Source organism: Engystomops pustulosus, unplaced genomic scaffold (genome assembly GCF_040894005.1).
Source record: "Engystomops pustulosus unplaced genomic scaffold, aEngPut4.maternal MAT_SCAFFOLD_251, whole genome shotgun sequence".
Classification (NCBI taxonomy): Eukaryota; Metazoa; Chordata; class Amphibia; order Anura; family Leptodactylidae; genus Engystomops; species Engystomops pustulosus.
The window spans coordinates 48,656-71,180 of record NW_027285130.1 but is presented as its reverse complement, the minus strand read 5'-3'; the positions used below and the strand labels follow the sequence as shown (position 1 = coordinate 71,180).

The following is a 22,525-nucleotide window of genomic DNA, read 5'->3' as shown; positions in this document are numbered from 1 at the left end:
TCTCCTGCTTCCCTGGGCAGAAGAAGACGTCCTCCGCGGCCTATAGTAGGCCTCGGGCTTCCTGTAGGCCCCGGGCCTTCAACAGGCCTCAGACCCTCCTCTCGCTCCATGCGCATCGCTCCCCCGCCGCTCATCCCAGTATGCCATTGTAGGCCTCGGGCCTTCATCAGGCCCTGAACCCCCCCCCCCCCCCTACCTCCAGCTTCCCCGCCCGCTCACCCCCTGTACGTCCCAGAAGGCCGTGGGCCCCGCGATTAGGCCCAGCCCCCGTCAGTTAATGGGCGGCGCTCCCCGGATATCACCACGACGCCGGATTACTCTGTCGGTTCCTGCAGCGGAGGAGCAGCGTGGGACAGGGACTGACGCCCCTCACCTTGGTAAGTAGTGCAGCACCTCCCCCCATGCCCCCCGTGGTCCCCTAGCCCCTAACCAGCAATCCCCAGGCCTACACCCACCCAGGCCATCAGCAGGCTCCAGGCCTCCACCCCCCCCCCCCTCAGGCCCCAGGCCCCCCCCCCATAGCCCCCCCCCTAGGCCCTAGGCCTCCTCCACCCCCCCAGGCCTCCCCCCCTAGGCCCCAGGCCTCCTCCATCCCCCCAGGCCTCCCCCCCTAGGCCCCAGGCCTCCTCCATCCCCCCAGGCTTCCCCCCCTTCCTAGGCCCCAGGCCTCCTCCATCCCCCCAGGCTTCCCCCCCTTCCTAGGCCCCAGGCCTCCTCCATCCCCCCAGGCTTCCCCCCCTTCCTAGGCCCCAGGCCTCCTCCATCCCCCCAGGCCTACACCCTATGCTCCTTGCAGGCCCCAAGCTTCCACCACCACTGCAACCGGAGACCATCATTAGAAGAAGAGACCATCTGCACATTACTGGGGGGACAGAGGGCACATTACTGGGGAGGGGGCAGAGTACACATTACTGGGGGGACAGAGGGCACATTACTGGGGGGGCAGAGGCACATTACTGGGGGGGGGGGGCAGAGTACACATTACTGGGGGGACAGAGGGCACATTACTGGGGGGGGGGGCAGAGGCACATTACTGGGGGGACAGAGTGCACATTACTGGGGGGGCAGAGTACACATTACTGGGGGGGCAGAGAGCACATTACTGGGGGGGCAGAGAGCACATTACTGGGGAGGGAGGCAGAGTGCACATTACTGGGGGGGCAGAGAGCACATTATTGGGGAGGGAGGCAGAGGGCACATTACTAGGGGGCAGAGGGCACATTACTGGGGTAGGGGGCAGATGGCACATTACTGGGGGAGGGCAGAGGGCACATCACTGGGGGAGGGCAGAGGGCACATCACTGGGGGAGGGCAGAGGGCACATTACTGGGGGAGGGCAGAGGGCACATTACTGGGGGGCAGAGTGCCCATTACTGGGGGGGCAGGGGGCACATTACTGGGGGGCAGAGGGCTCATTACTGGAGGGGCAGAGGGCACATTACTGAGGGGGCAGAGGCACATTACCTGGGGGGGACAGAGGGCACATTACTGGGGGGGACAGAGGGCACATTACTGGGGGGGGCAGAGGCACATTACCTGGGGGGGACAGAGGCACATTACCTGGGGGGGACAGAGGGCACATTACCTGGGGGGGACAGAGGGCACATTACTGGGGGGGCAGAGGGCACATTACTGGGGGGGCAGAGGGCACATTACTGGGGGGCAGAGGGCACATTACTGGGGGGCACAGGGCACATTACCTGGGGGGGACAGAGGGCACATTACTGGGGGGAGGGCACATTACTGGGGGAGGGCAGAGGGCACATTACTGGGGGGCAGAGGGCACATTACTGGGGGAGCAGAGGGTCCATTACTGGGGGAGTAGAGGGCCCATTACTGGGGGAGTAGAGGGCCCATTACTGGGGGAGTAGAGGGCCCATTACTGGGGGGCAGAGTGCACATTACTGGGGGGAGGGCACATTACTGGGAGGCAGAGTGCACATTACTGGGGGGGCAGAGGGTATATTACTGGGGGGCTGAGTGCCCATTACTGGGGGGGGGGGGGCAGAGGGTATATTACTGGGGGGCTGAGTGCCCATTACTGGGGGGGCAGGGGGCTTATTCCTGGGCTCAAACTTTTTTTTTTTAAAAGTATTTATTTTTGCAATTTTTGAAATTTTATACAATTACAATAAACAAAACCAGAAAACAAGATTGTCTGCCACATATTTCCTTCCCCCCATTACAGGATTATTATACAACAGCCATGGTAACAATCAGGTTCTTGCTGTGTTACAAAACTACCTGAGGGATATTACACAATAGATAACAGCAGGATACTGCAGCCAGACATCTTGATACAACACAAACAACTATTGACACATAGACAATCAGTCACACACACACACACACCAGCACGCTCAGTCTCCTTCATCATGGAGAGGAATATAAATCACATGTGATTATAAGGCTGTATGGGGAGTCGCGCACCATCTGGACCAGATGCGATCAAACTTCTGGGGACACTTCCTGTTGGTATACAGGGACCGGTAGTGAGGAATGACGCTGTTAATAAGTAGTTCCTGGGCTCAAACTTTATTGGTCTGACCACCTGGCTGCAAAGAAACAAAGAGCAAAACATTTTTAAGGGCTCGCCCCCTACTGACAGGGGCAGGAATAAGAATATGCAGATCACAGGGGTCACAGAAGTCATAGGGGTCATTAGGGTCATGGGGGTCACCTGACGCTGTTGTTAGTGCAGGTCGGATGTGATCACATGAAGTGCAGGGAGCGCAGCATCCGACATCGAATCCCTATAAATCCGGATGTCTCCCACATCAATGATCAGTCAGGAAGCCAATAACATCAGCAGGGTGATATATGAGACCCCAGAGGAACACAACCCCCATCATCCACTGCTGAGTAATCACAAAGGCCAAAGGGGCAGAGCAACGCTCTGCAGAGAGCCCTGCAGCGGAGCAATCTGCAGGATATATCACTATATATCAGTGAGGAGGTAGAGGAGCGATGCTCTGCAGATCTCTAGAGAAGGCAGGGGTGTAATACTCTGCAGGAGTAGGTCCTGACACATTGGGGGTCATTTACTAAGGGCCCGATTCGCGTTTTCCCGCCGTGTTACCCGAATATTTCCGATTTGCGCCGATTGTACCTGAATTGCCCCGGGTTTTTGGTGCACGCGATCGGATTGTGGCGCATCGGCGCCGGCATGCACGCGACGGAAATCGGGGGGCGTGGCCGAACGAAAACCCGACGTATTCAGAAAAACCACCACATTTTTAAAAAAATTGTGTCGCGAAAATTTCACTCACCTTCATCCTGGATAGGCCGGTGTATTTCGAGGCATTCCAGCGGACTTCAGCGCAGCAGCGCCACCTGGTGGACATCGGAGGAACTGCTTTGATGAATCCCGGCCGGACCCGAATCCAGTGCAGAGAACGCGCCGCTGGATCGCGAATGGGCCGGGTAAGTAAATCTGCCCCATTGTATAGGTTCTCAGCTCCCCCTAGTGGTGGTCTTGTAGTCCTGACATTGATACCTTGGGGGCTGATTTGTGTTAAATGTACGTCCTACACTTATAAGGGTTAATGAGATGTAATTACTGTGCGGACCCCCAGACACAGACACAGAGGGTCCAGACTTGGGGGAGGGGTCTTACTGAAAAGAGCGCACATACACCAATATAGAAGTACAGCTACACCCCACACATCGCACACTGCAACCTCAGCTCCTCTGCACTCCCCCTACATCTCCTGAGCCTCTCTCTGCACTCCCCCTCCCTCTCCTGAGCTGCTCTCTGCACTCCCCCTACCCTCTCCTGAGCCTCTCTCTGCACTCCCCCTCCCTCTCCTGAGCTGCTCTCTGCACTCCCCCTCCCTCTCCTGAGCTGCTCTCTGCACTCCCCCTCCCTCTCCTGAGCTGCTCTCTGCACTCCCCCTACCCTCTCCTGAGCCTCTCTCTGCACTCCCCCTCCCTCTCCTGAGCTGCTCTCTGCACTCCCCCTCCCTCTCCTGAGCTGCTCTCTCCACTCCCCCTACCCTCTCCTGAGCTGCTCTCTGCACTCCCCCTACATCTCCTGAGCTGCTCTCTGCACTCCCCCTACATCTCCTGATCCTCTCTCTGCACTCCCCCTACCTCTCCTGAGCTGCTCTCTGCACTCCCCCTACATCTCCTGATCCTCTCTCTGCACTCCCCCTACCCTCTCCTGAGCCTCTCTCTGCACTCCCCCTACCCTCTCCTGAGCCGCTCTCTGCACTCCCCCTACCCTCTCCTGAGCCGCTCTCTGCACTCCCCCTACCCTCTCCTTAGCCGCTCTCTGCACTCCCCCTCCCTCTCCTGAGCTGCTCTCTGCACTCCCCCTACATCTCCTGAGCTGCTCTCTGCACTCCCCCTACCTCTCCTGATCCTCTCTCTGCACTCCCCCTACCCTCTCCTGAGCTGCTCTCTGCACTCCCCCTACATCTCCTGATCCTCTCTCTGCACTCCCCCTCCCTCTCCTGAGCTGCTCTCTGCACTCCCCCTACCCTCTCCTGAGCTGCTCTCTGCACTCCCCCTACATCTCCTGATCCTCTCTCTGCACTCCCCCTACCCTCTCCTGAGCTGCTCTCTGCACTCCCCCTACATCTCCTGATCCTCTCTCTGCACTCCCCCTACCTCTCCTGATCCTCTCTCTGCACTCCCCCTACCCTCTCCTGAGCTGCTCTCTGCACTCCCCCTACCTCTCCTGATCCTCTCTCTGCACTCCCCCTCCCTCTCCTGATCCTCTCTCTGCACTCCCCCTACCCTCTCCTGAGCTGCTCTCTGCACTCCCCCTACCTCTCCTGATCCTCTCTCTGCACTCCCCCTACCTCACTCTTCATATATAATATATACCAGCAGGTCCTTTTACCTCCCGTCCTCAGGTACCGCCATGGGCACCAGCTCCACCCCACACTATGCCGATTCCTGTAAGGTTTACTAACCTCACTCTTCATATATAATATATACCAGCAGGTCCTTTTACCTCCCGTGCTCAGGTAGCGCCATGGGCACCAGCTCCACCCCACGCTATGCCGATTCCTGTAAGGTTTACTAGCCTCACTATTCATATATAATATATACCAGCAGGTCCTTATACCTCCCATGGTCAGGTACTGCCATGGGCATCAGCTCCACCCCACACTATGCCGATTCCTGTAAGGTTTACTAACCTCACTCTTCATATATAATATATACCAGCAGGTCCTTTTACCTCCCGTCCTCAGGTACCGCCATGGGCACCAGCTCCACCCCACACTATGCCGATTCCTGTAAGGCTTACTAGTCTCACTCTTCATATATAATATATACCAGCAGGTCCTTTTACCTCCCTGGTCAGGTACCGCCATGGGCACCAGCTCCACCCCACACTATGCCGATTCCTGTAAGGTTTACTAACCTCACTCTTCATATATAATATATACCAGCAGGTCCTTTTACCTCCCGTGCTCAGGTACCGCCATGGGCACCAGCTCCACCCCACACTATGCCGATTCCTGTAAGGTTTACTAATCTCACTCTTCATATATAATATATACCAGCAGGTCCTTTTACCTCCCGTGCTCAGGTACCGCCATGGGCACCAGCTCCACCCCACACTATGCCGATTCCTGTAAGGTTTACTAACCTCACTCTTCATATATAATATATACCAGCAGGTCCTTTTACCTCCAGGGCTCAGGTACTGCCATGGGCACCAGCTCCACCCCACACTATGCTGATTCCTGTAAGGTTTACTAACCTCACTCTTCATATATAATATATACCAGCAGGTCCTTTTACCTCCCGTCCTCAGGTACCGCCATGGGCACCAGCTCCACCCCACACTATGCCGATTCCTGTAAGGTTTACTAACCTCACTCTTCATATATAATATATACCAGCAGGTCCTTTTACCTCCCGTCCTCAGGTACCGCCATGGGCACCAGCTGCACCCCACACTATGCCGATTCCTGTAAGGTTTACTAACCGCACTCTTCATATATAATATATACCAGCAGGTCCTTTTACCTCCCGTGCTCAGGTACTGCCATGGGCACCAGCTCCACCCCACACTATGCCGATTCCTGTAAGGTTTACTAACCTCACTCTTCATATATAATATATACCAGCAGGTCCTTATACCTCCCGTGGTCAGGTACCGCCATGGGCACCAGCTCCACCCCACACTATGCCCATTCCTGTAAGGTTTACTAACCTCACTCTTCATATATAATATATACCAGCAGGTCCTTTTACCTCTCGTGCTCAGGTACCGCCATGGGCACCAGCTCCACCCCACACTATGCCGATTCCTGTAAGGTTTACTAACCTCACTCTTCATATATAATATATACCAGCAGGTCCTTTTACCTCCCATGCTCAGGTACTGCCATGGGCACCAGCTGCACCCCACACTATGCCGATTCCTGTAAGGTTTACTAACCTCACTCTTCATATATAATATATACCAGCAGGTCCTTATACCTCCCGTGGTCAGGTACCGCCATGGGCACCAGCTCCACCCCACACTATGCCGATTCCTGTAAGGTTTACTAACCTCACTCTTCATATATAATATATACCAGCAGGTCCTTATACCTCCCGTGGTCAGGTACCGCCATGGGCACCAGCTCCACCCCACACTATGCCCATTCCTGTAAGGTTTACTAACCTCACTCTTCATATATAATATATACCAGCAGGTCCTTTTACCTCCCGTCCTCAGGTACCGCCATGGGCACCAGCTACACCCCACACTATGCCGATTCCTGTAAGGTTTACTAACCTCACTCTTCATATATAATATATAATATATACCAGCAGGTCCTTATACCTCCCGTGGTCAGGTACTGCCATGGGCACCAGCTCCACCCCACACTATGCCGATTCCTGTAAGGTTTACTAACCTCACTCTTCATATATAATATATACCAGCAGGTCCTTTTACCTCCAGGGCTCAGGTACTGCCATGGGCACCAGCTCCACCCCACGCTATGCCGATTCCTGTAAGGTTTACTAACCTCACTCTTCATATATAATAATATATACCAGCAGGTCCTTTTACCTCCCGTGCTCAGGTACCGCCATGGGCACCAGCTCCACCCCACACTATGCCGATTCCTGTAAGGTTTACTAACCTCACTCTTCATATATAATATATACCAGCAGGTCCTTTTACCTCCAGGGCTCAGGTACTTCCATGCGCACCAGCTCCACCCCACACTATGCCGATGCCTGTAAGGTTTACTAATCTCACTCTTGATATATAATATATACCAGCAGGTCCTTTTACCTCCAGGGCTCAGGTACCGCCATGGGCACCAGCTCCACCCCACACTATGCCGATTCCTGTAAGGTTTACTAACCTCACTCTTCATATATAATATATACCAGCAGGTCCTTTTACCTCCAGGGCTCAGGTACCGCCATGGGCACCAGCTCCACCCCACACTATGCCGATTCCTGTAAGGTTTACTAACCTCACTCTTCATATATAATATATACCAGCAGGTCCTTTTATTCTCCCACATGAAATCAATCATCCGGAGGCAGAAACCTTTGTTATTTCTACTAGATTTACATGTGAGGGGATTCACCAGACCCCTAAAAACTACAAAATAACTAGAGACCCCTGAAAATAATGAAGACCCCAGTACAGATCCATAAATGGACCATAGACCCGACTCCTTAATAACTAAAGACCCCTGAAACCAAACAGACCCCAGAGCAGACAGTCCTGGAGGCCCCGCCTCTCTGCTTGTAGCCCCTCCCCCTGCAGAAAGTAAAGTTTATATAACAGTCCTGTGGGTCTGATGATAAGACGCGCCCAGAGATTAGCGCATCGATCGCTGATACCAATAATCTGCCGCCATAAAACTCTTCTGAGAAAGTGAATTCATGGAGAGGAAATTGTCCCAGATTATGCACAGTGCACACTGACACACTGTAACAGAAAGAAGCCTACACTGACAATGCACAGCGCGACACAGGACCTGCTACAGCCCTTCTGCACTGACACACTGTAACAGAAAGAGGCCTACACTGACTATGCACAGCATGTACTGACACAGAACCTGCTACAGCCCTCCTGCACTGACACACTGTAACAGAAAGAAGCCTACGCTGACTATGCACAGCGCGACACAGAACCTGCTACAGCCCTCCTGCATTGACACATTGTAACAGAAAGAGGCCTACACTGACTATGCACAGCGCGACACAGAACCTGCTACAGCCCTTCTGCACTAACACACTGAAACAGAAAGAGGCCTACACTGACTATGCACAGCATGTACTGACACAGAACCTGCTACAGCCCTTCTGCACTGACACACTGTAACAGAAAGAGGCCTACACTGACTATGCACAGTGTGTACAGACAGAACCTGCTACAGCCCTCCTGCACTAACACACTGTAACAGAAAGAGGCCTACACTGACTATGCACAGTGTGTACAGACAGAACCTGCTACAGCCCTCCTGCACTAACACACTGTAACAGAAAGAGGCCTACACTGACTATGCATAGTGTGTACAGACAGAACCTGCTACAGCCCTCCTGCACTAACACACTGTAACAGAAATAGGTCTACACTGACTATGCACAGCACGACACAGAACCTGCTACAGTCCTTCTGCACTGACACACTGTAACAGAAATAGATATACACTGACTATACACAGCACAATACAGAACCTGCTACAGTCCTTCTGCACTGACACACTGTAACAGAAATAGGTCTACACTGACTATACACAGCGCAATACAGAACCTGCTACAGTCCTTCTGCACTGACACACTGTAACAGAAATAGGTCTACACTGACTATACACAGCGCAATACAGAACCTGCTACAGTCCTTCTGCACTGACACACTGTAACAGAAATAGGTCTACACTGACTATACACAGCGCAATACAGAACCTGCTACAGCCCTCCTGCCCTGACACACTGTAACAGAAATAGCCCCTCTCAAGCTTCCATAGAAGAGCACAGATATGCCTCAATCCATAAATAAATCAGAATCTTTATTGTAATTTCCATCGGCGGTATATTACAGCAAATACATAAATACTAAAAAAAAACCCCATTAAAAAAAAGGACACCTAAAAACAAACGCAAATACGGACAGTGTGGGGCAGCCGGAGGGGTATATACGAGGCTCTCCCGACAGGCGCGGCTACTGCCACATACACCAATGCACAAGATTAATGTTATACAATGTATCAGCAGCCACCAGACGCCATGACAGCCCCAGCAGTGCACCCTGTCCCACGCCCCAGCGCACGCGCCGCACCGGCTTCATCAGGGGGGGTATATACGAGGCTATCCCGACAGGCGCGGCTACTGCCACATACACCAATGCACAAGATTAATGTAATACAATGTATCAGCAGCCACCAGACGCCATGACAGCCCCAGCAGTGCACCCTGTCCCACGCCCCAGCGCACGCGCCGCACCGGCTTCATCAGGGGGGGTATATACGAGGCTCTCCCGACAGGCGCGGCTACTGCCACATACACCAATGCACAAGATTAATGTTATACAATGTATCAGCAGCCACCAGACGCCATGACAGCCCCAGCAGTGCACCCTGTCCCACGCCCCAGCGCACGCGCCGCACCGGCTTCATCAGGGGGGGTATATACGAGGCTATCCCGACAGGCGCGGCTACTGCCACATACACCAATGCACAAGATTAATGTAATACAATGTATCAGCAGCCACCAGACGCCATGACAGCCCCAGCAGTGCACCCTGTCCCACGCCCCAGCGCACGCGCCGCACCGGCTTCATCAGGGGGGGTATATACGAGGCTCTCCCGACAGGCGCGGCTACTGCCACATACACCAATGCACAAGATTAATGTAATACAATGTATCAGCAGCCACCAGACGCCATGACAGCCCCAGCAGTGCACCCTGTCCCACGCCCCAGCGCACGCGCCGCACCGGCTTCATCAGGGGGGGTATATACGAGGCTATCCCGACAGGCGCGGCTACTGCCACATACACCAATGCACAAGATTAATGTTATACAATGTATCAGCAGCCACCAGACGCCATGACAGCCCCAGCAGTGCACCCTGTCCCACGCCCCAGCGCACGCGCCGCACCGGCTTCATCAGGGGGGGTATATACGAGGCTATCCCGACAGGCGCGGCTACTGCCACATACACCAATGCACAAGATTAATGTTATACAATGTATCAGCAGCCACCAGACGCCATGACAGCCCCAGCAGTGCACCCTGTCCCACGCCCCAACGCACGCGCCGCACCGGCTTCATCAGGGGGGGTATATACGAGGCTATCCCGACAGGCGCGGCTACTGCCACATACACCAATGCACAAGATTAATGTTATACAATGTATCAGCAGCCACCAGACGCCATGACAGCCCCAGCAGTGCACCCTGTCCCACGCCCCAGCGCACGCGCCGCACCGGCTTCATCAGGGGGGGTATATACGAGGCTCTCCCGACAGGCGCGGCTACTGCCACATACACCAATGCACAAGATTAATGTAATACAATGTATCAGCAGCCACCAGACGCCATGACAGCCCCAGGAGTGCACCCTGTCCCACGCCCCAGCGCACGCGCCGCACCGGCTTCATCAGGGGGGGTATATACGAGGCTATCCCGACAGGCGCGGCTACTGCCACATATACCAATGCACAAGATTAATGTTATACAATGTATCAGCAGCCACCAGACGCCATGACAGCCCCAGCAGTGCACCCTGTCCCACGCCCCAACGCACGCGCCGCACCGGCTTCATCAGGGGGGGTATATACGAGGCTCTCCCGACAGGCGCGGCTACTGCCACATACACCAATGCACAAGATTAATGTAATACAATGTATCAGCAGCCACCAGACGCCATGACAGCCCCAGGAGTGCACCCTGTCCCACGCCCCAACGCACGCGCCGCACCGGCTTCATCAGGGGGGGTATATACGAGGCTATCCCGACAGGCGCGGCTACTGCCACAGTCACCAATGCACAAGATTAATGTAATACAATGTATCAGCAGCCACCAGACGCCATGACAGCCCCAGCAGTGCACCCTGTCCCACGCCCCAGCGCACGCGCCGCACCGGCTTCATCAGGGGGGGTATATACGAGGCTATCCCGACAGGCGCGGCTACTGCCACATACACCAATGCACAAGATTAATGTAATACAATGTATCAGCAGCCACCAGACGCCATGACAGCCCCAGCAGTGCACCCTGTCCCACGCCCCAGCGCACGCGCCGCACCGGCTTCATCAGGGGGGGTATATACGAGGCTATCCCGACAGGCGCGGCTACTGCCACATACACCAATGCACAAGATTAATGTTATACAATGTATCAGCAGCCACCAGACGCCATGACAGCCCCAGCAGTGCACCCTGTCCCACGCCCCAACGCACGCGCCGCACCGGCTTCATCAGGGGGGGTATATACGAGGCTATCCCGACAGGCGCGGCTACTGCCACATACACCAATGCACAAGATTAATGTTATACAATGTATCAGCAGCCACCAGACGCCATGACAGCCCCAGCAGTGCACCCTGTCCCACGCCCCAGCGCACGCGCCGCACCGGCTTCATCAGGGGGGGTATATACGAGGCTCTCCCGACAGGCGCGGCTACTGCCACATACACCAATGCACAAGATTAATGTAATACAATGTATCAGCAGCCACCAGACGCCATGACAGCCCCAGGAGTGCACCCTGTCCCACGCCCCAGCGCACGCGCCGCACCGGCTTCATCAGGGGGGGTATATACGAGGCTATCCCGACAGGCGCGGCTACTGCCACATACACCAATGCACAAGATTAATGTTATACAATGTATCAGCAGCCACCAGACGCCATGACAGCCCCAGCAGTGCACCCTGTCCCACGCCCCAACGCACGCGCCGCACCGGCTTCATCAGGGGGGGTATATACGAGGCTATCCCGACAGGCGCGGCTACTGCCACATACACCAATGCACAAGATTAATGTAATACAATGTATCAGCAGCCACCAGACGCCATGACAGCCCCAGGAGTGCACCCTGTCCCACGCCCCAACGCACGCGCCGCACCGGCTTCATCAGGGGGGGTATATACGAGGCTATCCCGACAGGCGCGGCTACTGCCACATACACCAATGCACAAGATTAATGTTATACAATGTATCAGCAGCCACCAGACGCCATGACAGCCCCAGCAGTGCACCCTGTCCCACGCCCCAACGCACGCGCCGCACCGGCTTCATCAGGGGGGGTATATACGAGGCTATCCCGACAGGCGCGGCTACTGCCACATACACCAGTGCACAAGATTAATGTTATACAATGTATCAGCAGCCACCAGACGCCATGACAGCCCCAGGAGTGCACCCTGTCCCACGCCCCAACGCACGCGCCGCACCGGCTTCATCAGGGGGGGTATATACGAGGCTATCCCGACAGGCGCGGCTACTGCCACATACACCAATGCACAAGATTAATGTTATACAATGTATCAGCAGCCACCAGACGCCATGACAGCCCCAGCAGTGCACCCTGTCCCACGCCCCAACGCACGCGCCGCACCGGCTTCATCAGGGGGGGTATATACGAGGCTATCCCGACAGGCGCGGCTACTGCCACATACACCAATGCACAAGATTAATGTTATACAATGTATCAGCAGCCACCAGACGCCATGACAGCCCCAGCAGTGCACCCTGTCCCACGCCCCAACGCACGCGCCGCACCGGCTTCATCAGGGGGGGTATATACGAGGCTATCCCGACAGGCGCGGCTACTGCCACATACACCAATGCACAAGATTAATGTAATACAATGTATCAGCAGCCACCAGACGCCATGACAGCCCCAGCAGTGCACCCTGTCCCACGCCCCAACGCACGCGCCGCACCGGCTTCATCAGGGGGGGTATATACGAGGCTATCCCGACAGGCGCGGCTACTGCCACATACACCAATGCACAAGATTAATGTAATACAATGTATCAGCAGCCACCAGACGCCATGACAGCCCCAGCAGTGCACCCTGTCCCACGCCCCAACGCACGCGCCGCACCGGCTTCATCAGGGGGGGTATATACGAGGCTATCCCGACAGGCGCGGCTACTGCCACATACACCAATGCACAAGATTAATGTTATACAATGTATCAGCAGCCACCAGACGCCATGACAGCCCCAGCAGTGCACCCTGTCCCACGCCCCAGCGCACGCGCCGCACCGGCTTCATCAGGGGGGGTATATACGTGGCTATCCCGACAGGCGCGGCTACTGCCACATACACCAATGCACAAGATTAATGTTATACAATGTATCAGCAGCCACCAGACGCCATGACAGCCCCAGCAGTGCACCCTGTCCCACGCCCCAACGCACGCGCCGCACCGGCTTCATCAGGGGGGGCGCGGTCCGTGTGTAACACTCAGCGCGCGGTCACGTGTGTAACACTCAGCGCGCGGTCACGTGTGTAACACTCAGCGCGCGGTCACGTGTGTAACACTCAGCGCGCGGTCACGTGTGTAACACTCAGCGCGCGGTCACGTGTGTAACACTCAGCGCGCGGTCACATGTCGCGTTTACTGCATGCGTTTAAAAACGCATTGCTACAGCTGAAGGGAGATTTCCCTAATTAAACAGCTGTTAACACACGTGTTAACATTTAGTAAACGCAGGTGTTAACAGCTGTTTAATTAGGCAAATCTCCCTTCAGTTGTAGCAATCCGTTTTTTAAACGCATGCAGTAAACGCCACGTGTGACCGCGCCCTCAACCTTAAATCTAAAGTGGACAGGCGAACTACAAACCGCAATTAGTGCTAAGCCGGCGCATGTGCGGAGACCACGGCTGTCCCGCCTCCGGCCGTCAGCGTCACCGAATCCGCGACTCCAAGAGGGTATCGCGAGGTCCTGATTGACACCCGCCGGAAGCGGAAGGGACCACAGGACTCCAGACATGCGCACGGCACCTTGCGGCGGCCATTTTTTAGAAGCCCATTCAATGGTACAGAGCGGCCATCTTGGATGGGACAAAATCCATCATTGGACGCGTCTAGATGACATGAGTGGTAGCAGCGGGTGGAGAATATATACGTGGGATATATGTGGTCATTGCAGAAGCATCATTACATGATATTAGTACAGCAATTAGTTTATAAATACATCACTAAGAAAAAAAATACAAAAATCTATGAAAAATGAAAATTACAGTGAAGTGACCCGAAAAAAAATGTGGGCGGAGATACCCCGAGAGTTCGGGCGGAAACCCTACAGCTCGATACCATTGAAAAAAGTGCTCAAAAATAAATGAAACTGATGCAAAAATTTATTGTGCCAAAAAAAAATATATCATAAACATGGAATACATCCCCTTATGTCATCCCCCCTGACATGTGTTACCCATATATCTATATGTATCTGTGGTCAGCAACGCAAACTGCACCCCTGACCCTGAAACCAAACAACCCCCTAACAAGTACAGGCGTGTCCTGTGATTGGTCAGGCTGGACATGTGACTCTGGGGTGTAAGAGCGGGGCCCCATGTCATTACACACAGGAGACAGAGCTAGCGAGAGGTTCCTGCTCTTCATGAGGGCTCCTCTCATAGCAATCATTGCCCTTTTCAGGGCACTTGGGTAAGGACAGAAGGACAGGTGGAAATCTGAAATAATTGCCTTTTTAGGGCACTGTAGAGGTCTGCATGATGCTATTCATAAGCCGCTATAGTGCAGGACCAGACTAGAGGGCTAACACATGGCACCCCTGGTGGGCTAGAGGGTTAATACATGGCACCCCTGGTGGGCTAGAGGGCTAATACATGGCACCCCTGGTGGACTAGAGGGCTAATACATGGCACCCCTGGTGGACAAGAGGGCTAATACATGGCACCCCTGGTGGGATAGAGGGTGGATATATGACACCCCTGGTGGGCTAGAGGGTTATTAATACATGACACCCCTGGTGGGATACAGGGTTAATACATGATACCCCTGGAGGGATAGAGGGTTAATACATGGCACTTCTGGTGATGTACAGGGCTTTTATATGACACCCCTGGTGGGCTAGAGGGTTAATGAGATGGTGAGGTCACTTTGTGCAGTTTCTTATGTGCTGAGGTTCTGTGATGACTGCTGATGTGGACCCCGCTGGTTCCATTATTGGGGCCCCCCTCGCCCTGCAGCATGACTATCACACCCCGGGTTATCTCATGGTCACTGTGTCATAGCAATTAGAGGAGCTGCAGTGTCAGTGAGGGCTCAAGGTGCACAGGAAGGAAGTGATAAGTAACAGTTCACACTTCAGGTCACAATCTGTGCAGTATCTGGCAGCGCATCCTCCTATCACAGGAGAATCCTGGACTTTAGAGTCTGAAATGCGTCGTCCTAAACTGCTGGACGCGGCGCTATGTGCATTGTGTGATGCAGCCGCTCTATGTCCTGCCTTGTCTACCCTCTGGGGGGTAGTTGTGGACAATGGGTGATGTATTGATCCCTGGTGACAGGCTCCGCCCCCTGTCCTTGCGGGATATTTGCATATTAGATCCTGATTATTTGTGTTGGACACTTTATTACGGTCTGGAGTATAATACATTCCTTGTTTCCTGGATGATATTTTCCGGTGTGATGTAACCTGCCCCCCCCCCTGCCCCCCCGCGCTCCGGGATGTGTCACTACAATATATAATAATAAAGGTCCTCCTGTGTCATCCCTCTGGGACCCCCAGAAGACCCCCAGAGCAGTGGCAGTGATGGAGTGCCCGGAACCATATGACCCAGTGATGCACAGTCCATCATGACCCAATATCGGCCCCTCCATAACCCTGGGATGCAGTTTCTGGTCCCTCATGACCCAGGGATGCAGTTTCCGGACCCTCGTGACCCAGTGATGCAGTTTCTGGTCCCTTGTGACCCAGTGATGCAGTTTCAGGTCCCTCATGACCCAGTGATGCAGTTTCAGGTCCCTCATGACCCAGTGATGCAGTTTCTGGTCCCTCATGACCCAGTGTTGCAGTTTCCGGACCCTCATGACCCAGTGTTGCAGTTTCCGGACCCTCGTGACCCAGTGATGCAGTTTCTGGTCCCTTGTGACCCAGTGATGCAGTTTCCGGACCCTCGTGACCCAGTGATGCAGTTTCTGGTCCTATGTGACCCAGTGATGCAGTTTCTGGACCCTCATGACCTAGTGATGCAGTTTCTGGTCCCTCATGACCCAGTGATGCAGTTTCTGGTCCCTCATGACCCAGTGATGCAGTTTCTGGACCCTCATGACCCAGTGATGCAGTTTCTGGACCCTCATGACCCAGTGATGCAGTTTCTGGTCCCTCATGACCCAGTGATGCAGTTTCTGAACCCTCATGACCTAGTGATGCAGTTTCTGGTCCCTCTTGACCCAGTGATGCAGTTTCCGGACCCTCGTGACCCAGTGATGCAGTTTCTGGTCCCTCATGACCCAGGGATGCAGTTTCTGGTCCCTCATGACCCAGTGATGCAGTTTCTGAACCCTCATGACCTAGTGATGCAGTTTCTGGTCCCTCTTGACCCAGTGATGCAGTTTCCGGACCCTCGTGACCCAGTGATGCAGTTTCTGGTCCCTCATGACCCAGGGATGCAGTTTCTGGTCCCTCATGACCCAGTGATGCAGTTTCTGGTCCCTCATGACCCAGGGATGCAGTTTCTGGTCCCTCATGACCCAGTGATGCAGTTTCCGGACCCTCATGACCCAGTGTTGCAGTTTCCGGACCCTCATGACCCAGTGATGCAGTTTCCGCACCCTCATGACCCAGTAATGTAGTTTCTGGACCCTCATGACCCAGTGATGCAGTTTCCGGTCCCTTGTGACCCAGTAATGCAGTTTCTGGTCCCTTGTGACCCAGTGATGCAGTTTCCGGACCCTCGTGACCCAGTGATGCATTTTCTGGTCCCTCATGACCCAGTAATGCAGTTTCTGGACCCTCATGACCCAGTGATGCAGATTCTGGTCCCTTGTGACCCAGGGATGCAGTTTCTGGTCCCTCATGACCCAGTGATGCAGTTTCCCGTCCCTCATGACCCAGTGATGCAGTTTCCGGATCCTTGTGACCCAGTGATGCAGTTTCCCGTCCCTCATGACCCAGTGATGCAGTTTCCGGATCCTTGTGACCCAGTGATGCAGTTTCTGGTCCCTTGTAACCTAGTGTTGCAGTTTCTTGCCGCTCATGACCCAGTGATGCAGTTTCTGGACCTTCATGACCCAGTGATGCTGTTTCTGGTCCCTTGTGACCCAGTGTTGCAATTTCTGGACCCTTATGACCCAGTGATGCTGTTTCTGGTCCCTCGTGACCCAGTGATGCAGTTTCTGGTCCCTCATGACCCAGTGATGCAGTTTCCGGACCCCTGTGACCCAGTGATGCAGTTTCTGGTCCCTCGTGACCCTGTGATGAAGTTTCCGGACCCTCATGATCGAGGGATGCATTTTCTGGTCCCTCTTGACCCAGTGATACAGTTTTCGGACCCTCGTGACCCAGTGATGCAGTTTCTGGTCCCTTGTGACCCAGTGATGCAGATTCTGGTCCCTCATGACCCAGTTATGCAGTTTCTGAACCCTTTTGACCCAGTGATGCAGTTTCTGGACCCTTTTGACCCAGTGATGCAGTTTCTGGACCCTCATGACCCAGTGATGCAGTTTCGGGTCCCCTGTGACCCAGTGATGCAGTTTCTGGGTCACGAGGGACCAGAAACTGCATCACTGAGTCACGAGGGACCAGAAACTGCATCACTGGGTCACAAGGATCTGGAAACTGCATCACTGGGTCATGAGGGACCGGAAACTGGGTTACAAGGGACCAGAAACTGCATCCCTGTGTCACAAGGGACCAGAAACTGCATCACTGGGTCACGAGGGTCCGGAAACTGCATCACTGGGTTAAGAGGGACCAGAAAATGCATCCCTCGGTCATGAGGGACCAGAAACTGCATCACTGGGTCATGGGGTCCAGAAACAGCATCACTGGGTCACAAGGGACCAGAAACTGTATCACTGGGTCACGAGGGACCAGAAACAGCATCACGGGGTCAATAGGGACCAGAAAATGCATCCCTCGGTCATGAGGGTCTGGAAACTTCATCCCTGGGTCACGAGGGATCAGAAACTGCATCACTGTGTCACGGGGTCCAGAAACAGCATCACTGGGTCACAAGGGACCAGAAACTGTATCACTGGGTCAAGTGGGACCAGAAACAGCATCACTGGGTCATGAGGGACCAGAAACTGCATCACTGGGTCATGAGGGACCAGAAACTGCATCACTGGGTCACGAGGGACCAGAAACTGCATCACTGGGTCACAAGGATCTGGAAACTGCATCACTGGGTCATGAGGGACCGGAAACTGGGTTACAAGGGACCAGAAACTGCATCACTGGGTCACAGGGGACCCCAAACTGCATCACTGGGTCATGAGGGACCAGAAACTGGAATACAAGGGACCAGAAACTGCATCACTGGGTCACAGGGGACCAGAACCTGCATCACTAGGTCACTAGGGTCCAGAAACTGCATCACTGGGTCATGAGGATCCAGAAACTGCAACACTGGGTCACAAGGGACCAGAAACTGCATCACTGGGTCATGAGCGTCAAGAAACTGCAACACTGGGTCACAAGAGACCAGAAACTGCATCACTGGGTCACAAGGATCCGGAAACTGCATCACTGGGTCATGAGGGACCAGAAACTGCATCACTGGGTCACAAGGATCCGGAAACTGCATCACTGGGTCATGAGGGACCAGAAACTGCATCCCTGGGTCACGAGGGACCAGAAACAGCATCACTGGGTCATGAGGGACCAGAAACTGCATCACTGGGTCACAAGGGTCCGGAAACTGCATCACTGGGTCATGAGGGACCAGTAACTGCATCACTGGGTCATGAGGGACCAGAAACTGCATCACTGGGTCACAAGGATCTGGAAACTGCATCACTGGGTCATGAGGGACCGGAAACTGCATCACTGGGTCATGAGGGACCGGAAACTGGGTTACAAAGGACCAGAAACTGCATCACTGGGTCACAGGGGACCCCAAACTGCACCACTGGGTCACGAGGGACCAGAAACTGGGATACAAGGGACCAGAAACGGCATCACTGGGTCACAGGGGACCAGAAACTGCATCACTGGGTCATGAGGATCCAGAAACTGCAACACTGGGTCACAAGGGACCAGAAACAGCATTCCTGGGTCATGAAGGTCCAGAAACTGCATCACTGGGTCATGAGCGTCAAGAAACTTCAACACTGGGTCACAAGGGACCAGAAACTGCATCACTGGGTCACAAGGATCCGGAAACTGCATCACTGGGTCATGTGGGACCAGAAACTGCATCCCTGGGTCAAGAGGGACCAGAAACAGCATCACTGGGTCATGAGGGACCAGAAACTGCATCACTGGGTCACAAGGGTCCGGAAACTGCATCACTGGGTCATGAGGGTCCAGAAACGGCATAACTGGGTCAAAAGGGTTCAGAAACTGCATAACTGGGTCATGAGGGACCAGAATCTGCATCACTGGGTCATGAGGTTCCAGAAACTGCATTACTGGGTCACGAGGTACCAGAAACTACATCACTGTGTCAAGGGGTCCAGAAACAGCATCCCTCGGTCATGAGGGTCCGGAAACTTCATCCCTGGGTCACGAGGGACCAGAAACTGCATCACTGGGTCACGGGGTCCAGAAACAGCATCACTGGGTCACAAGGGACCAGAAACTGTATCACTGGGTCACGAGGGACCAGAAACAGCATCACTGGGTCATGAGGGACCAGAAACTGCATCACTGGGTCACAAGGGTCCGGAAACTGCATCACTGGGTCATGAGGGACCAGAAACTGCATCACTGGGTCATAAGGGACCAGAAACTGCATCACTGGGTCACAAGGATCTGGAAACTGCATCACTCGTGACCCAGTGATGCAGTTTCTGGTCCCTCATGTCCCAGTGATGCAGTTTTCGGATCCTTGTGACCCAGTGATGCAGTTTCTGGTCCCTTGTGACCCAGTGTTGCAGTTTCTTGACGCTCATAACCCAGTGATGCAGTTTCTGGACCTTCATGACGCAGTGATGCTGTTTCTGGTCCCTTGTGACCCAGTGTTGCAGTTTCTGGACCCTCATGACCCAGTGATGCTGTTTCTAATCCCTCGTGACCCAGTGATGCAGTTTCTGGTCCCTCATGACCCAGTGATGCAGTTTTCGGACCCTTGTGACCCAGTGATGCAGTTTCTGGACCCTCATGACCCAGTGATTCTTTTTCTGGTCCCTCATGACCCAGTGATACAGTTTCTGGTCCCTTGTGACCCAGTGATGCTGTTTCTGGACCCCGTGACCCAGTGATGCAGTTTCTGGTCCCTCGTGACCCAGGGATGAAGTTTCCGGACCCTCATGACCGAGGGATGCATTTTCTGGTCCCTCTTGACCCAGTGATGCAGTTTCCGGACCCTCGTGACCCAGTGATGCAGTTTCTGGTCCCTTGTGATCCAGGGATGCAGTTTCTGGTCCCTCATGACCCAGTAATACAGTTTCTGGACCCTCATGACCCAGTGATGCAGATTCTGGTCCCTCATGACCCAGTTATGCAGTTTCTGAACCCTTTTGACCCAGTGATGCAGTTTCTGGACCCTCATGACCAGTGATGCAGTTTCTGGTCCCTTGTGACCCAGTGTTGCAGTTTCTTGACGCTCATGACCCAGTGATGCAGTTTCTGGACCTTCATGACCCAGTGATGCTGTTTCTGGTCCCTTGTGACCCAATGTTGCAGTTTCTGGATCCTCGTGACCCAGTGATGCAGTTTCTGGTCCCTTGTGACCCAGTGTTGCAGTTTCTGGACCCTCATGACCCAGTGATGCTGTTTCTGGTCCCTCGTGACCCAGTGATGCAGTTTCTGGTCCCTCATGACCCAGTGATGCAGTTTTCGGACCCTTGTGACCCAGTGATGCAGTTTCTGGACCCTCATGACCCAGTGATTCTGTTTCTGGTCCCTCATGACCCAGTGATACAGTTTCTGGTCCCTTGTGACCCAGTGATGCTGTTTCTGGACCCCGTGACCCAGTGATGCAGTTTCTGGTCCCTCGTGACCCAGGGATGAAGTTTCCGGACCCTCATGACCGAGGGATGCATTTTCTGGTCCCTCTTGACCCAGTGATGCAGTTTCCGGACCCTCGTGACCCAGTGATGCAGTTTCTGGTCCCTTGTGACCCAGGGATGCAGTTTCTGGTCCCTCATGACCCAGTAATACCGTTTCTGGACCCTCATGACCCAATGATGCAGTTTCTGAACCCTTTTGACCCAGTGATGCAGTTTCTGGACCCTCATGACCCAGTGATGCAGTTTGGGGTCCCCTGTGACCCAGTGATGCAGTTTCTGGTCCCTTGTAACCCAGTTTCCGGTCCCTCATGACCCAGTGATGCAGTTTCCAGATCCTTGTGACCCAGTGATGCAGTTTCTGGTCCCTTGTGACCCAGTGTTGCAGTTTCTTGACGCTCAAGACCCAGTGATGCAGTTTCTGGACCTTCATGACCCAGTGATGCTGTTTCTGGTCCCTTGTGACCCACTGTTGCAGTTTCTGGATCCTCTTGACCCAGTGATGCAGTTTCTGGACCCTCGTGACCCAGTGATGCAGTTTCTGGTCCCTTGTGACCCAGTGATGCTGTTTCTGGACCCCGTGACCCAGTGATGCAGTTTCTGGTCCCTCGTGACCCAGTGATTCTGTTTCTGGTCCCTCATGACCCAGTGATACAGTTTCTGGTCCCTTGTGACCCAGTGATGCTGTTTCTGGACCCCGTGACCCAGTGATGCAGTTTCTGGTCCCTCGTGACCCAGGGATGAAGTTTCCGGACCCTCATGACCGAGGGATGCATTTTCTGGTCCCTCTTGACCCAGTGATGCAGTTTCCGGACCCTCGTGACCCAGTGATGCAGTTTCTGGTCCCTTGTGACCCAGGGATGCAGTTTCTGGTCCCTCATGACCCAGTAATACAGTTTCTGGACCCTCATGACCCAGTGATGCAGTTTCTGAACCCTTTTGACCCAGTGATGCAGTTTCTGGACCCTCATGACCCAGTGATGCAGTTTGGGGTCCCCTGTGACCCAGTGATGCAGTTTCTGGTCCCTTGTAACCCAGTTTCCGGTCCCTCATGACCCAGTGATGCAGTTTCCAGATCCTTGTGACCCAGTGATGCAGTTTCTGGTCCCTTGTGACCCAGTGTTGCAGTTTCTTGACGCTCAAGACCCAGTGATGCAGTTTCCGGACCTTCATGACCCAGTGATGCTGTTTCTGGTCCCTTGTGACCCACTGTTGCAGTTTCTGGATCCTCTAGACCCAGTGATGCAGTTTCTGGACCCTCGTGACCCAGTGATGCAGTTTCTGGTCCCTTGTGACCCAGTGATGCTGTTTCTGGACCCCGTGACCCAGTGATGCAGTTTCTGGTCCCTCGTGACCCAGTGATGCAGTTTCTGGTCCCTCATGACCCAGTGATGCAGTTTCCGGACCCTTGTGACCCAGTGATGCAGTTTCTGGTCCCTCATGACCCAGTGAT

The 22,525-nt window shown here is 54.2% G+C and overlaps 1 protein-coding gene across 1 annotated transcript in view; it reads left to right on the top strand.

Moving 5' to 3' along the window:
• The first annotated feature begins 285 nt into the window (after positions 1 to 285).
• Positions 286 to 22,525, top strand: part of LOC140110328 (sulfotransferase 1C2-like) — a 40,342-nt gene continuing 18,102 nt past the window's right edge. Inside the window, exon 1 of the mRNA XM_072132171.1 lies at positions 286 to 377. The gene's annotated coding sequence lies outside the window, so the exon portion shown is untranslated. The remainder of the gene's footprint in view (positions 378 to 22,525) is intronic.